Raw genomic sequence first — 15,007 nt, 5'->3', positions numbered from 1 at the left:
AAGGGACACTAAGGGGAGCGCAAAGAGTATGAAAATAAACATCTACAGGAGGGAGGCATGAATTTGGGACACAGAACAGAGGGAAGGACAAGGGGCACCTTGCGATATGGAAGGGAGGAGGAGGATCATATTTGGACAGGGAGGGAGGAAGAGGGGGCGCATTGGCACAGGAAGGGAAAGGCAGGACCCCCATTCATAAGTATGAGTCTGACATAAGTCATGAATTCTTAAACTGGGGTACCTGTAACTAAATACAGCCTTGGAAGGAAAGGGAATTAAGGGTACAAGATGGTAGCAGAGGCAGTTCAACCTATGACAGCAGTGGTATGACTTGCTTTATGCTTCCAAGAATACATTGGTACAATTGCACAAAGCATCCAAGAAAGTATTGGAGACTCTGCCAGGTACTTGTGTCCTGCCTGGCCACTGTTGGAAACATGATACCAGACAAGATGGACCTTTGGTCTGACTCAGTATGGCAACTCTTATGTTCTTATGTAAGTCTGCATGAAGCAAGTAGTTCAATAGTGCTGGATTTCCAAAAAGGCTGAAGACCTGAACAGAGGGACCATGTTGAGTAAAAAAAAAACTTCAAATAGTACAAAGAAGCCAGATACTTTATCACTAACCTTGATATCTACAGAGATTACACAACTTGGTAATGGAAAGGATGTCTGTGTGTTAGCTTGGGAGTCAGCTTTGAGGGAAGCAAAGCGGAAGACAATTGAACACGAAATGATCTATTAGAGCAGGGATTCTTAACCTTTTTTTTGGCTCTCACACCCCTTTAACTGATTAATAAAACCCTCACACCTCCTTCTTAAACCACATGTTTACTAGTGACTACTAACAGCCACACACATTGCTATCAGCTGCTAACAGTTCTAACCTGTCACAGTTACATTAGCAATAACTGCCTCAGTTAGAGAAAGACACAGGACAGAATTTGTCCCCACCGTTAACTACGGGAAACCATCCTCATGTCATTCTTTAAGGAGAGAGGGAAGAATCAGAGTATGAATGGGCCCAGCCACTGATCCTCAAGCCTTACACTGAAGAATGCTGGTATAGAAGGACTGAGGTTGAGATAGACAGGATTAGGCGCTAAAGAATGACACGGGATGGTTTCCCACAGCTATCCGCAGAGGCAGGAATAAATTTTGTCCCCGTGTCATTTTGCATTAATGGTTAAGAGCCCCTATAGCAGCAGATGTGGTGAAGGCCATCAATGTGCATATAGATGTGAACACAATGGTGGGGAAAGATTTAGGGAAAGAGGAAGAGCTGCTATTGTATAACATAAGGAATTCTATGCGTGCATCTACCCAAAGTAGAGGGATCTCTGCTGGGTAGACAGGACAAACCATTTTGGTCTTTAACTGCTGAAACCAAATCAGAGTGAAGCAGCAATCTAAGAGTTAAGAGAGGGCATAGGATGAAGTTAAGAGGTGATAGGCTCTGGAGTAATCTGAGGAAATACTTTTTACAGAAAGGGTGGTAGATGTGTGAAACAGTCTCCCCAAAGAAGTGGTGGAGACAGAGACTGTGTCTGGATTCAAGAGGGCCTGGGATAGGCTCGTGGGATCTCTGAGAGAGAGGAAGAGATCATGGTTACTACAGATTTGTAGACTAGATGGGCCATTTGTTCTTTATCTGCCATCATGTTTCTAATTACCTAATGCTTATGTTTTGCCTGTTCTTTCTATCCTGGGTGAATTCCTTCAAAAAAAGGAAGTAAATAAATCCTCAACCTATGGAGCAGCCGAGTACCTGGCCCAGGTGCCAAAACATTCAGACTTCTAGAGGGATAAATGCTGGACTAGATTTTGGCAATCAACGAAAGTAGTGGCTCACTTGGTCAAGCAGGAGATATCGGATCATGGGGGGGGAGGAGATCCCAAATTGCAGATGAGGTGGGGGAGAGAGACTCCCAGATTGCAGAGATTGGGGAGGGGGAGAGAGAGACCCCAAATCTCAGAGGTTGGGGGAGTGGTGAGAGAGACCCCAGGTTGCAGAGGTCAAAGGGGGGGAGAGCCCATGTTGCAGAGGGGGGGGAGAGAGACCCCTAAATTGCAGAGATTGGGGAGGGGGGAGGAAGAGACCCCAGATTGCTGAGGTTGGGGGGAGGAAGAGACCCCAGATTGCAGAGGTCAGGGGGGAGAGCCCGGTTGCAGAGGGTGGGGGGGGAGAGAAACCCCATATTGCAGAGATTGGGGAGGGGGAGAGAGACCCCCAAATTGCAGAGATTGGGGAGGGGGAGAGAGAGACTCCCAAATTGCTGAGGTTGGGGGGGAGGAAGAGACCCCAGGTTGCAGAGGTCAAAGGGGGAGGAGAGCCCATGTTGCAGAGGGTGGGGGAGAGAGAGACTCCTAAATTGCAGAGATTGGGGAGGGGAAGAGAGAGATCCCCAAATTGCTGAGGTTGGGGGGAGGAAGAGACCCCAGGTTGCAGAGGTCAAAGGGGGGGGAGAGCCCATGTTGCAGAGGGTGGGGGAGAGAGAGACCCCTAAATTGCAGAGATTGGGGAGGGGGAGAGAGAGACCCCTAAATTGCAGAGATTGGGGAGGGGGAGAGAGAGATCCCCAAATTGCTGAGGTTGGGGAGGAGGGAGAGACCCCAGGTTGCAGAGGGTGGGGGGGAAAGAAACCCCATATTGCAGATGAGGTGGGGGGAGAGAGACCCCCAGACTGCAGAGATTGGGGAGGGGGAGATCCCGGATTGCAGGGGAGGGGGCGGCAATGCCGTGTTTGCCTGAGGGCGCGAGGTCGAGCCGCTTCCCGGAGCCTTCGTCGCCCTCGAGCCCGATCCCGCCCTTTTCCGGCCCCGCCCCCTCCGCGCTCGAGGCTCATTGGGCCGGTTCCGGGGAAGAGAAGCCAGCCTGAGCCCGCTGTCACTTACCCCGAGCGGCCCGCGCTTCCCTCCCGCTGCTCTTCTCGCGAGACCACAGCCACTTCCGCCAGCGGCGCGAGACCAGAGCGGAAGGACGGACGGCGGCCGGCGCGGCCCAAACCTCCGGCTCGGTGGCAGCGCGCGAAGCCACGCCCTCGACTGCCCCAATTCGTGGCGTAATAACGCCAAGACAGACCTGACCCTGGAGAGGGAGCTTTAAGCCCCGCCCCCAAGGCTTCCTGGCTCGCCGTACAGGAAAACCTTCTACATTTCCTCTTTTTTTATTTTATTGATTGATTTTCTCCTGATCCCTACTGTTGCTTATCTTATTTTACTGAATAGTTGATGTGATTCTATGCTGTTCATTATATTTTCTCAAAATTTAATAAAAATAATTTTTAAAAAAGAAAGCTCTGCAGGAATGTTTGGCCACGCCCCCAGGCCCACCCAGTTCCGCCTGTGTGCAATGACGTCACCGGGCAAAGTGCCAGGACCCCCTGACATGTCCTCCAGGGAAATCTGGACGTCTAGTAACCCTAGGGAATGTAGGTCTTTAAAACCCTGGCCTACATGACAGGTCCTAATTGGGCAAGCCCTACATATATAGGGGCGTCCAATAGGAGCGCAAGATTTGACTTAGGCACCTTTTCTGTTCTGCTGTTTAGGAGGGGCTGAAGATTTCCCATTGGGATTAGTAGTTCACAAGTTGCGTACAATTTTCAGTTGACAAAATGCACCAAAATATCCGTCTGCTTCAGTTGTGGATGTGGAAACAGCAGGGCGCCCTTGCATCGGCCGCAGAGAGTTCAGGGACCTAGATTCACCATCGATTTGGACATTTCGAGAAGCACCATGCAGCAAATTCTCACGGAAGATCTGCATCTGCGTGCTTACAACTTTCAACTGACCTAAAAACTAACATAGTAGATGACGGCAGATAAAGACCCGAATGGTCCATCCAGTCTGCCCAACCTGATTCAATTTAAAATTTTTCTGGGCAAGAATCCAAAGCTTTACCCGGTACTGTGCTTGGGTTCCAACTGCCGAAATCTCTGTTAAGACTTACACCTTTCAAATAAATTATGCCTTTTATTAAAAAATTACCCCCCCCCCCCTTTTTACAAAGCCATGCTAGGCTTTTTTTAAGGCCAGCCGAAGTGGTATTAGCTAATAACACCATGGCTGGCGCTAAAAAATGTCTTAACGCGGCTTCGTAAATGGGGGGAGGGTATCTCACACTTATTGGAACACCCTGGATGAATATGTCCTTATTTGTTTGCTGTTAAAATGTCTGTTATTTCTCATGGTCACTATACCTATAATTCCAGATGCAGACGCGGGTTTAAGGACCTCTTGTTAATAAGTGGAAATTTCCTTTGATGCCTCTCCTTCTTTTAGGCAGGTTTTGGGAAATGGTTCCACCTAATTCCACGACCTTGAGGTTTCTTCCTTTTAAAGTGTAATTAGATGGCTGTAGATAGAAATCTCGGCTTGTGGTAACTGTAAACTGCCTCAGCCAAGCCCCAAATACAGGTGACTCTGCTCCTGTGTTTATACACTGCCCCTTAAAGAAAAAGTGTCCTCTCTACGGCTGAAATGCTCCTCACAACCACTCAGTTTGAAATGAAACCACAGGAGTTTACCAGACAACATCCAGATGATTTAAAACAACCTTCCTTAAAGGAAAGCTGAGAAAAACTGCTAACATTTTTGTGAGATAAAGGAACTTGAGCAGATATCCAGTTTGCTTCCCACTGCAGCATCTTGTGACTCTGGACAAGTCACTTAACCTCCCATTGTCCCTGGTCCAAAATAAGACCAGGGTAAATCAGAAACGTAAAGGCAAAATACATTTCATGGCTTTAATAGAAGTGACTGTGAGCAATTGAACATATCACTTTTCCACATACACTTCTCCCTCCATATTCGCTGTGATCGGGGATTAACAGAAACGCAAATACAGAAAAACCGTGAATAACTTTTCATGTGTTATTCGCTGTTTTCTATTAAATACCATTGTGAATATGGTGAAACCGCAAATAACATGGTGAGAGACCTGGCCTGTTCCTGAAGGAGAGGCAAAACACGGTGAAGAAAGTGCTGGGAATCAGCGATTTCTCTACGCAAGCTGATGTAATTTGGGGGAGGAGCCAGCAAGCTAAAAACCGTGAATAATCGAACCCGCGAATACAGAGGGAGAAGTGTAGTCCTCATGCAAGATTGTATCGTTCAGCTAGCTTCTGCATTCTTACAGAGAAGTTTTTCGGCTGCTCCCAAAGCCAGGTGAGCACCGTTTCCTTTACTTCATCCTGCTTTGTCTTTTGCTCTCCAGGTTGCAGTGAGGAACCCATGCCTAGAATACTCCTTAAAATGCACATCTTGTCAGGCAGCCAGTTTCCATATACAAATCTCTCCCTAAGGAAACAGCTTTCACATTTTTCCTCCCCTTGAGCAATTCAAGGAATCCATGAGCGCATTAGTGAAGTGATTGTTATAAAAAGCCAGGCTATGAATTGGGACAACATGCCACCAGTGCGGAAAGTCCAGTGACCGTGACATCGTTGCCAGGGCAGCCATCCAGAGAGGCATCTGTGAATTTTAGTAAAAGGGAGGCGGATGATAGCAACTGTCTGAGTCACAAGCAGGAAGATAGCAGAGCTGTCAACAAAGCTAGTTCTCCTGTGACACCTCCAAATAAGGCATCTGCGCTATACCCTTCTCGATGACCTTTGTGGTTTTTGAAAGGTCATGCCAAAGCCACTTTGTATGCACCCTTAGCTGGAGCAGTTGTGAAACTGGATCTGACTGTTGAAATGATTCCTGCAGCTGCTGTTGTGTCTGTTATAAACACAATCCTCACCGACCTTTACATGTCAGGCAAGGGGGAAGGTGAAAAAATGGGTTGTCTGGGGGGGGGGGGGGCAAAGGAGGATGAAGGGGTCTAGTTTGAACATTGTTATGTATATACTGCATAACCTGATTTAGTTCAGTGTGGTTCAAAACTTTAAGAATCTGAGACAATCTCAGGAACTACACAAAGTAACATATTATATCAGGTCCTAATTATGCATTACAGAAATTTATAAAATAAATAAGTTATCAAGAGCAGAAAAGTGAACAATTAGTGGTTATGTAACTGTCCCTCTGGTATTAGCACAAACTCACACAGTCTTCAGACTCTGATTACAACAACAATAATAATAATAATAATAATTAATAATCTATATATATAAAATCGGAGGTATGTATGTGTGTATGTGCCGCGATCACGCAAAAACGGCTTGACCGATTTGAACGAAACTTGGTATGCAGATCCCTCACTACCTGGGGTGATATGTTCTGGGGGTCTCGCGGCCCACCTGCACACGTGGGCGGAGCTACAAACAGAAAATCAGATTTCACCCATTCATGTCAATGGAAAAAATGTAAAAAGCTGCCATTCTCACAGTAATTCAAAAACGGCTTGACCGATTTGAACGAAACTTGGTATGCAGATCCCTCACTACCTGGGGTGATATGTTCTGGGGGTCTCGCGGCCCACCTGCACACGTGGGCGGAGCTACAAACAGAAAATCAGATTTCACCCATTCATGTCAATGGAAAATATGTAAAAAGCTGCCATTCTCACAGTAATTCAAAAACGGCTTGACCGATTTGAACGAAACTTGGTATGCAGATCCCTCACTACCTGGGGTGATATGTTCTGGGGGTCTCGCGGCCCACCTGCACACGTGGGCGGAGCTACAAACAGAAAATCAGATTTCACCCATTCATGTCAATGGAAAAAATGTAAAAAGCTGCCATTCTCACAGTAATTCAAAAACGGCTTGACCGATTTGAACATAAATTGGTATGCAGATCCCTCACTACCTGGGGTGATATGTTCTGGGGGTCTCGCGGCCCACCTGCACACGTGGGCGGAGCTACAAACAGAAAATCAGATTTCACCCATTCATGTCAATGGAAAATATGTAAAAAGCTGCCATTCTCACAGTAATTCAAAAACGGCTTGACCGATTTGAACGAAACTTGGTATGCAGATCCCTCACTACCTGGGGTGATATGTTCTGGGGGTCTCGCGGCCCACAACTCTATGTTGCTTGCTCAAGGGTGGGTTCACCCAAGACTTTATATGTTCTTGCTCCAGGAGGTGAAACTAAAATTGTTGTTTATAATCACGTTTTGCTTTAGTTGTATTGTATTCATTTTGTCAAATATTTCACATTATAATTTGAATATTGTACTTTTTATTAAGCTGTAAAAAAATACTTTCATTCACCACTATAAAGTATCTTTATTTGAATCCATTTACAGTGTTATTGCTATAATTAAATACCCGTGCAACGCCGGGGCATCAGCTAGTTATTTATATGGGAATAAAAATATTGGTCCAATATTCATGCCGGCGTTAAACCCAGAAATTTTATGCCAGGCTATGTCCTGTCTTGTCTGTATAGATTGTAAGCTCCTCTGAGCAGGGTCTGTCTCCTTTTTGACTCTGTACAGCGCTGCCCACATCTGGTAGTGCCTAGAAATAATTAACAGTCAGCTAAGCCAATTAAGTCCATTACCTTAGGATTTATGGATCACTAATATTCCCCAGTAGGAGCTCAATGCCACGGGGCTTTCCATTTTATCTAGGAGCTAAACTCGTTGGTTACCCATCACTCAAAACTCTCTTCCTAGCATTCCGAGTTCGCCTCAATCACTCCCCCATGTTCATCCCTTACGACTCCTCAAGGTCACTGAGATCTTCTCAGCAGCACCTTCAGACTAGTCCCTCAATTTCTTCTTCTATGATACAACGCGGAAAACCATGTACTCGGTAGTCGCGCCCACACTTTGGAAGGCCCTTCCCCTAACACTACGGCAAGAAACTATCATTTCAACAACTTTAAAATCAATCTCAAAACTTTTCTTTTCAAAGATGCTTATGAGATCTACGACTGATGATGAAAAAAAAAAGCAAAGACTTCAGTTCCAGACAATCCCTCTCCCCTGTCGGTTTTTTTCCTTTTATTCGTAATATTGTACCCTTTCCCTTTTTCCTTTTCTTTCAATCCTTTTTGTCCTAATAGTCACTATTAGTTTGTTTGTCTATTCCGCGGTTTTAATTAATTTTTAATACTGTAAAAATGTAAACCGCTTTGGTATGTAAAAGCGCTATATCAAGTCAGAAGAACCTTGAAACATGCATTGTGCTATCCGTGTTTGAAGGTCGTGAGGTGAGGTTAGTCCTCTTTGGGGATTGCAGTCTTGTGCTACGGTTAGATGCAGAATGCTCAAATTTATAGAACCTCACTACTAGACAAAGAAGAACTCAGACCCCATTCAAAAGAACTCAACGCAAAAAGATGTTTGACAACCTACTAGCGACGCAGGCAGCAAAAGTTGACCACTCCATCTCCAACTTACTGACAACAACGAGCGACTTCAAATCATTTTGAAAGGGAATCAAAACCCTGCTATTCAAAATATTTATCCAGATATCTTAACTCTTCCCTTGTCCTCTCCCCCCCTTTTTTTTTTTTTTTTTTTTACTAAACTGCGATAGCGGTTATTAGAGCAGGGAGCCACGCTGAATGCTCAATGCTGCTCCTGACGCGCAGATGCCCTCCCGATGCAGTCCCGAGCTGGAAGCTTTTCAAAACCTGGACTAACTGCCGAGTTTTGAAAAGTCATCCAGAAGCCTAGACAATTCTCTAAGAAGAGGACATGTCTGGGTAAATCCAGATTCTTTTACTGCGCCCAGAACTACCCCCACCCCTTCACAACTACCTCCACAAAACTATCTCCACCCTCACACCAGTCCCACAGAACACGCTAAAACACACTCAGAAACAAAATAGATGCACATGCATGCACCACACTCAGAAGCAAAATAAATACTCAGACACACAAACAAACAAAAAAAAGAAATGTTGGTTGGGGAATGGAATGAGGTCTGGAGGAGAGGAAGCATGCAGGAGGAAGAAAGAAAGATTGGATGCACAGTCAGAAGGAAGTGCAACCAGAGACTCATGAAATCACCAGACAACAAAGGTAGGACAAATGATTTTATTTTCAACTTAGTGATCAAAATGTGTCCATTTTGAGAATTTATATCTGCTGTCTATATTTTGCACTATATTTGTCTATTGAGGTGACACTGCATATTTTAAAACCCCCCAAATATAAATGATAAACATTTTCTCTGCGTACAGTGAACTTTGTGTTTTTATAATTTTGTGGTTACCATTATGTATTAATAAGATTATATTGTGTGTACATGAAAAATGGATGGAAGAAACTGAAGTCGCTTATGATAGTGGAGTCCCGCAGGCCTTCTTCCAGGAGCTCTGATTTTTGACAGCAAGTTCATTCCTCACTGTGGGCAGAGCGGGCACAGGCCTGTCAGTCCTGGGAGCTCCAGATGAACCTCTGGTCCTTGGCCAAAGTCTCCTAGATAATTTTACTTCTACATGGCTCCAGGGACAGCATTCCAGGATACCAGGGCAGCTCGAATCTGCTTCGTTCTCTGATAAGAAGCATCAGCAGGTCTGAGGAGACATCCAACCCCTTAACTAAACGTTTTATCAGCATTAGATTAGATACATTTTTCCAAAACATTGTACACTCGAGAATCAATACTCTGACATCTGAAGAAAGGAATTTAGTGGCCATGAAAGAAGTACAATATCGTAGGATTATTATTACAGTATAATCTCGTTATAACGGACTTCAAGGGACCTGGAAAAACAGTTTGTTATATCCAAAGTTGCATATTTTTATTTATTTATTTTTTTTACTTTATTTAGGTCAGCTTGATACAACGTACAGTCAATGAACAACAGTCACTACACAAACATATGAGCAACATCAAGAACAAAACTCAGCAAATCATTGGTATGGCACGAAATGATTGCAAAACCAGAACACTAGAAGATGTTCTAAAGCATTATGTCATACTGTACTGGAAAGAAAAATACTCTGTCATTTTCTTCTGGGCTGCATTTTGATACTATGTCACTGGCACGCCATGCGCCTTGTAAGCAGAGCCTGCTTGTCTGTTATAGCCAAAGACAACTACAGCTAAAAGCGGCTCTGGGTCCAAATTGGTTGTCCGTTATATCCGAAAGTCCGTTATATGCGAGTCTGCTATATGCAATGATTTTCTGCATGTTTATAAAGGCGCACGGCTGGGACCAGTGGACCTCGTCTACTATAGACGAGGTTCCGTTATAAGTGAGTCCATTATAACGAGATTATACTGTATATAGAATAAAAGGTTTTTTAAAAGATGACAAAAAAAGAGGTAAAAATGGTTGACTTTTGCTTTTTGCTGGCCGCTAGTCCTCGGACAGCCGCTGGATAGGAGTTTTCACGCACCTTAAAACTTATTGTTTTTCATATGCTTCTATGAGTCTGTGCTACAAGATCAATCGGACCCCTGAGGAAGGAGTGTTTTCCGAATCACGGCCCCTGTCAGGTCCTGTGGACTCACATTTCTACCTCTTTTATTATTTTTTATCTTTTATCCAGCGTTGAAATCTACATTAAACCCCTTTTTTTAAAAATAAAGATTATTTATTCCAACCTTGTACATCGTCTTCTGCAGTTTTTCCTTTGTTTTTGTCTTTTGACTTTCAGCTGCAGTTCCTTTGGATATTGTTCTATCGTTTTGTCACCTTTTTTTTTAATAAAAAAATCTTTCTCACTGAATTACGCATTTTCAGTGCTATCAGTACTGAATGGCCGAATCATTTACCTGGGCATCAGTTGATATTTAGATCAGTGGCCAGCTAGCTTGGTGGTTGACAGACTGATTACCATCGGGAGCCACTGCTGCACCTAGGGTGTGCCACTGACTGCCCCCCAACACTGCCTGGAGAGATCCAGTGGCACCTTCTTGGTTAAGTGCCCAGGAATACCCCATCCCAGCCCTCTCAGTATGGTTTAACCAGGCCGGAGCCTTTCTTGCTCAATTAATCCCTTTTGAATACGGTATCAGAACTTTTGGCTTTTAGCATTGTTTAAGGGGCAAGGATGGGAGGACAGTGATGATCCCCTCAGATGTCTATATATATAGGGGTACCATATGGCTCCAGAAAAAGGAGGACGGATTGAGACATCTGGGCTTTACTTCTATTGAAACCAGTGGAAGTAAAACCTGTATGTCTCAATGCGGCCTCCTTTTTCTGGAGCCATATGGTAACCTGAGTTGGTCTGTCCTACTCCTTGCTCCCTCCATCCAAAACTAAGCAGGGAAACAACCGGAAGAATTCCACACATCAGCGGGAGTTTGTTATTAATCCACGCAGGGAACAGTATCAAGACCCCTTTCCTGTCAAGCATGCCAGTGGGTCATTATGGTAATAATAAGGGGGAGGGGATTCCTCTTATGTCCTTCGTTTGTATGGAATGGAGCAGATATTATACATAGTAACATAGTAGATGACGGCAGATAAAGACCCGAATGGTCCATCCAGTCTGCCCAACCTGATTCAATTTAAATGTTTTAATTTTTTATGTATTAGAAATGTTATTTCTTTTCATCATTTTGATTGAAGTATATTGTAAACCGCTTTGTTCCTTTTTGGCTGTATATGCCGGATATAAAGATTTTAATAAACATATTTCGACGTTGGTTTTAGCAATACAGCTATATATTTTTTATTATGACAATTTAACCCATTCTAGGGTTATCCGATGTGTCGGAAAACCTGGACATGCCCTCTTGTTAGAGGACTGTCCGAGTGGTGGTGGATACATGGAACGCGCTGCCGGAGGATGTGATAGGCAGAAGCACGCTACAGGGCTTCAAAGAAGGTCTGGACAGGTACCTGGAGGACAAAGGAATTGAGGGGTACAGATAGGAGTAGAGGTAGGTTAGAGGGATAGGATTAGAGGTAATTTATAAAATTAGTCAGAGACCACTGTTCAGGCAGTGGGCCTGATGGGCCGCCGCGGGAGCAGACCGCTGGGCGAGATGGACCTCTGGTCTGACTCAGTGGAGGCAACTTCTTATGTTCTTATGTTTGGATGGGTTTTCAAAATCCAGCTGTTTGTCCAGGTTTTAGAAGGCCCCTAGCTCAGAGCTGCATCTGGAAGACCACCAAAGCATGCACGGATGTGATATGATAGGGTTACCAGATTTCATTTAAGTCAAATCCTGACCCATAGACCTACCCCCAGCCTGTTCTGGTCGGTCGGGCAGCCGTGCATGCACGGATGCAACACAATGACATCACTTGCATGTGAGCGTGCAAATGAGGCCGTATTGCATCCATGCATGCGCAGATGGCCCCCTCCCGACACGACAAAGTGCCACATTTTGAAAAGCCATCCAGATGCCTGGACACGTCCGGGTAAATCCAGAGGTTTGGTAACCCTACGCATGCGTGCATCCATGTGACATCATTCATTGCATATGCGCATGCTTGGAGTCCAGACTTGGGAAAGGAGAAGAGATGAGGTTTGTGTGGGGGCAGGGCTGAGGCAGAAGGGGGTGGGGTCACATGGCCTCTTTTTTTCCTCAGCAAATCTGGTCACCCTAACCCATTCCCAGAGCCCGAGTCCAAATTTTAAACTTCTAAGGTAGAAAAATCTGACTGTCTTGAAACACGGACCGCATGTTTATAACGGGGTATTCCATGCCAGGCTGGACCTGAATACTGAGGCTGGATGTTCAGGTGTAATATGGCCACCAGACAGTACTTGGGTGCTTCTGATATTCAGTGTTGGTACTCGGATAACTCTCCAGATAAGTCGGGACAGATATTTTGCTGTCTGAACTCATTCAGATTGTTATTTGGACACTGAAACTGAAGATCAGTGGTATCCTAATAGCTTCTGGCTTCACCTCTGGAAACAGTATCCAGATAGTACCAGGATGGTCAGTAAAGATTTTTCAGATAACACCATCAATGACTAGTATCTAGCCTCAATGAGCAGCATTAATTTGGTAAGAGTCTCTCCTACCTGGATAAGTGCTGATATTGACCCCAATAAAGCTTTCTTATAAACAAATAAACAATCATTTCCTCTTCTTTAGAATTCCGATTGGAAAAAAATTATATCCACCCCCATTTTCTTGAGTCATCTGCTTTTGAGGTTCTGCTCCTGCTTTGGCCTCACCTTCCTTACCTCGGCCTTACCTGCTTGATCAGCCTTTGGCCATCATTGACTGTGGATGGGCCTGGCCTTGGCTTGCTAATCTGAAAACAGTATTCCCAGTGTACTGCAGATGCTGGTTGAACCTGTCCTGGACTGCCCATGTACAATCTATATTTTATACCTGGAGCAATGATGGGTTTCGTGACTTGCTCCGGGGTCACAAGTGAGAATCAAACCTGTTTCTGTCCACTGCACTAATCATTAGACTTCTCCACCGTTGAAGCAATGAAGAGTGGAACTTCAAAGGGCTGCCAGTCTGATTCAGATTTTCCTGACAGGGTTGATCCAGTCCTAGTTTTATCCTGTTGTATGCAGGGACTTGTAGTCTTAGGGCATGCACTAGAGAAATCAGAATTACAGGTCCCTGCATGCAATGGGATAAACACAGGATTGGATCCTCCTTGTTAGGTGATAAATGAACCTTTCCAAGACATCTTAGATAGAACTTAGACGTTCGGAGCTAAACCTGTATTAGAAGCATCTAAGTGCCACAAAGGGACCCAAACTGACCAGATAAACACTAGATATATTAAGGTATGAACCCCCCACTACTTACTAACCCCCTCCCACCCACCCCCAAATCTGAATGAAAGACTACATACCTGTCTCTAGCACAGCAGCACTTGGAATGGGAAAGCCTAGTAGAGCATCACACAGGTGGCTTAAATAACCTGGTGGGTGGGCTGGTGAACCATAGAAAGAAGGACCCAGGCCCATAAGCTACTCTAACCACTACATTTATGGTGGAACTTGTGAACCCACCAATATCCTACTATACTGCCACATAGGTACTGCCAGTAGCCATGAGGGTAATTGGGGTGATAGACAGGTGGGTCTAGTAGGCTTTGGGGGGCGGGGGCATGCCTTCTAAAGTGTCCCACTGCTCTGTTTGACGTGTCTTTGTGGCCAGTCCATCACAATGATGGCCACTCCCACGTCCATATGGTCTAGATTTTGCTGTTGTCAACTTGGGTGTTTCTTTGGTCGAAAATGGGGTATAAAGTTATGCGTCCTAAGGGTTGGGCGTCCTATCAACCTAGATGTTCAAGTAAATGATTTAAAAAAAAAAAATATATATATATATATATATATATTTGGATGTCTAGTGCAGGGGTCCCCAAAGTCCCTCCTTGAGGGCCGAATCCAGTCGGGTTTTTTAGGATTTCCCCAATGATTATGCATTAAAAGCGGTGCATGCACATAGATCTCATGCATATTCATTGGGGAAATCCTGAAAACCCGACTGGATTCGGCCAAGGAGGGACTTTGGGGACCCCTGGTCTAGTGGTTCAGCTTTCAAAAATGGACATTTCTGTGCTTCTGATTTTGGGCATTTAGTGAGAAACGTCCAAATCGGACTTGAATGTCCTTTTCAAAAATGGCCCTCCACGTTACTCAGGGCTGTAGTTAACAAAGTTGGGACATAAAGAGAGTAACTACAAACCGTATTGAACTGTACTATGTAGTCATTCTACAATCCACTGTAAATTAATTTTGGACGTTTAGACTTGAGAGAATTTTTGCGCATTTGAGAACTAGAAGTGGTGAACTCTTGCCCCTGTTAAGAAAATCCGCTTCAGGTATTCAGGAACAAGTTGGGAATTGGAACCTGGAATAGTGAGATTACTGGGATCTGGGTGAGGATATTTTGGGGCCATCTCTGGCTCGTAGCCTCTGACTGCTGCTTGGTACCTTTTCCTGTTACCACTCTATGAGGTCTGGCTAGCGGGAAGATTCCTCATAAGGATGGATAGCAGCAGTTGCACACATTATTTCAGTCGCCTTGAGTTTGAATGGCCTTCCTTCCTTCCAGGTCCATGGAACTAAGTACGGGGGCCAAGGGGGGAGGGCACTCATTGTGTAACACTACAGCCATTCAGTGGTAGGAATATCAATACATTTGCCAAGCAACCAGTGGAAGAAACAGGGTGTGTGATTTCTAGGCTTCTCTTGCTGAGGGTGTC

At 44.8% G+C, this 15,007-nt stretch overlaps 1 protein-coding gene across 9 annotated transcripts in view; it reads right to left on the bottom strand.

Annotated features, from left to right (window-relative positions):
- The window catches only part of ZBTB17 (zinc finger and BTB domain containing 17), a 52,637-nt gene extending 49,597 nt beyond the window's left edge, over positions 1-3,040 (bottom strand). For 7 of the 9 annotated variants that reach the window (XM_033922726.1, XM_033922730.1, XM_033922729.1 and 4 more), the window contains exon 1: positions 2,898-3,040. The gene's annotated coding sequence lies outside the window, so the exon portion shown is untranslated. Of the gene's footprint in view, positions 1-629; positions 1,497-1,770; positions 2,834-2,897 lie in introns of those variants that run through there. The other 2 variants (XM_033922728.1, XM_033922727.1) reach the window with 2 other exon arrangements.
- Positions 3,041-15,007: the final 11,967 nt, after the last annotated feature.

Source organism: Geotrypetes seraphini, chromosome 15 (genome assembly GCF_902459505.1).
Source record: "Geotrypetes seraphini chromosome 15, aGeoSer1.1, whole genome shotgun sequence".
NCBI classification, from domain to species: Eukaryota; Metazoa; Chordata; class Amphibia; order Gymnophiona; family Dermophiidae; genus Geotrypetes; species Geotrypetes seraphini.
This window is presented reverse-complemented; position numbering and strand designations above follow the sequence as displayed.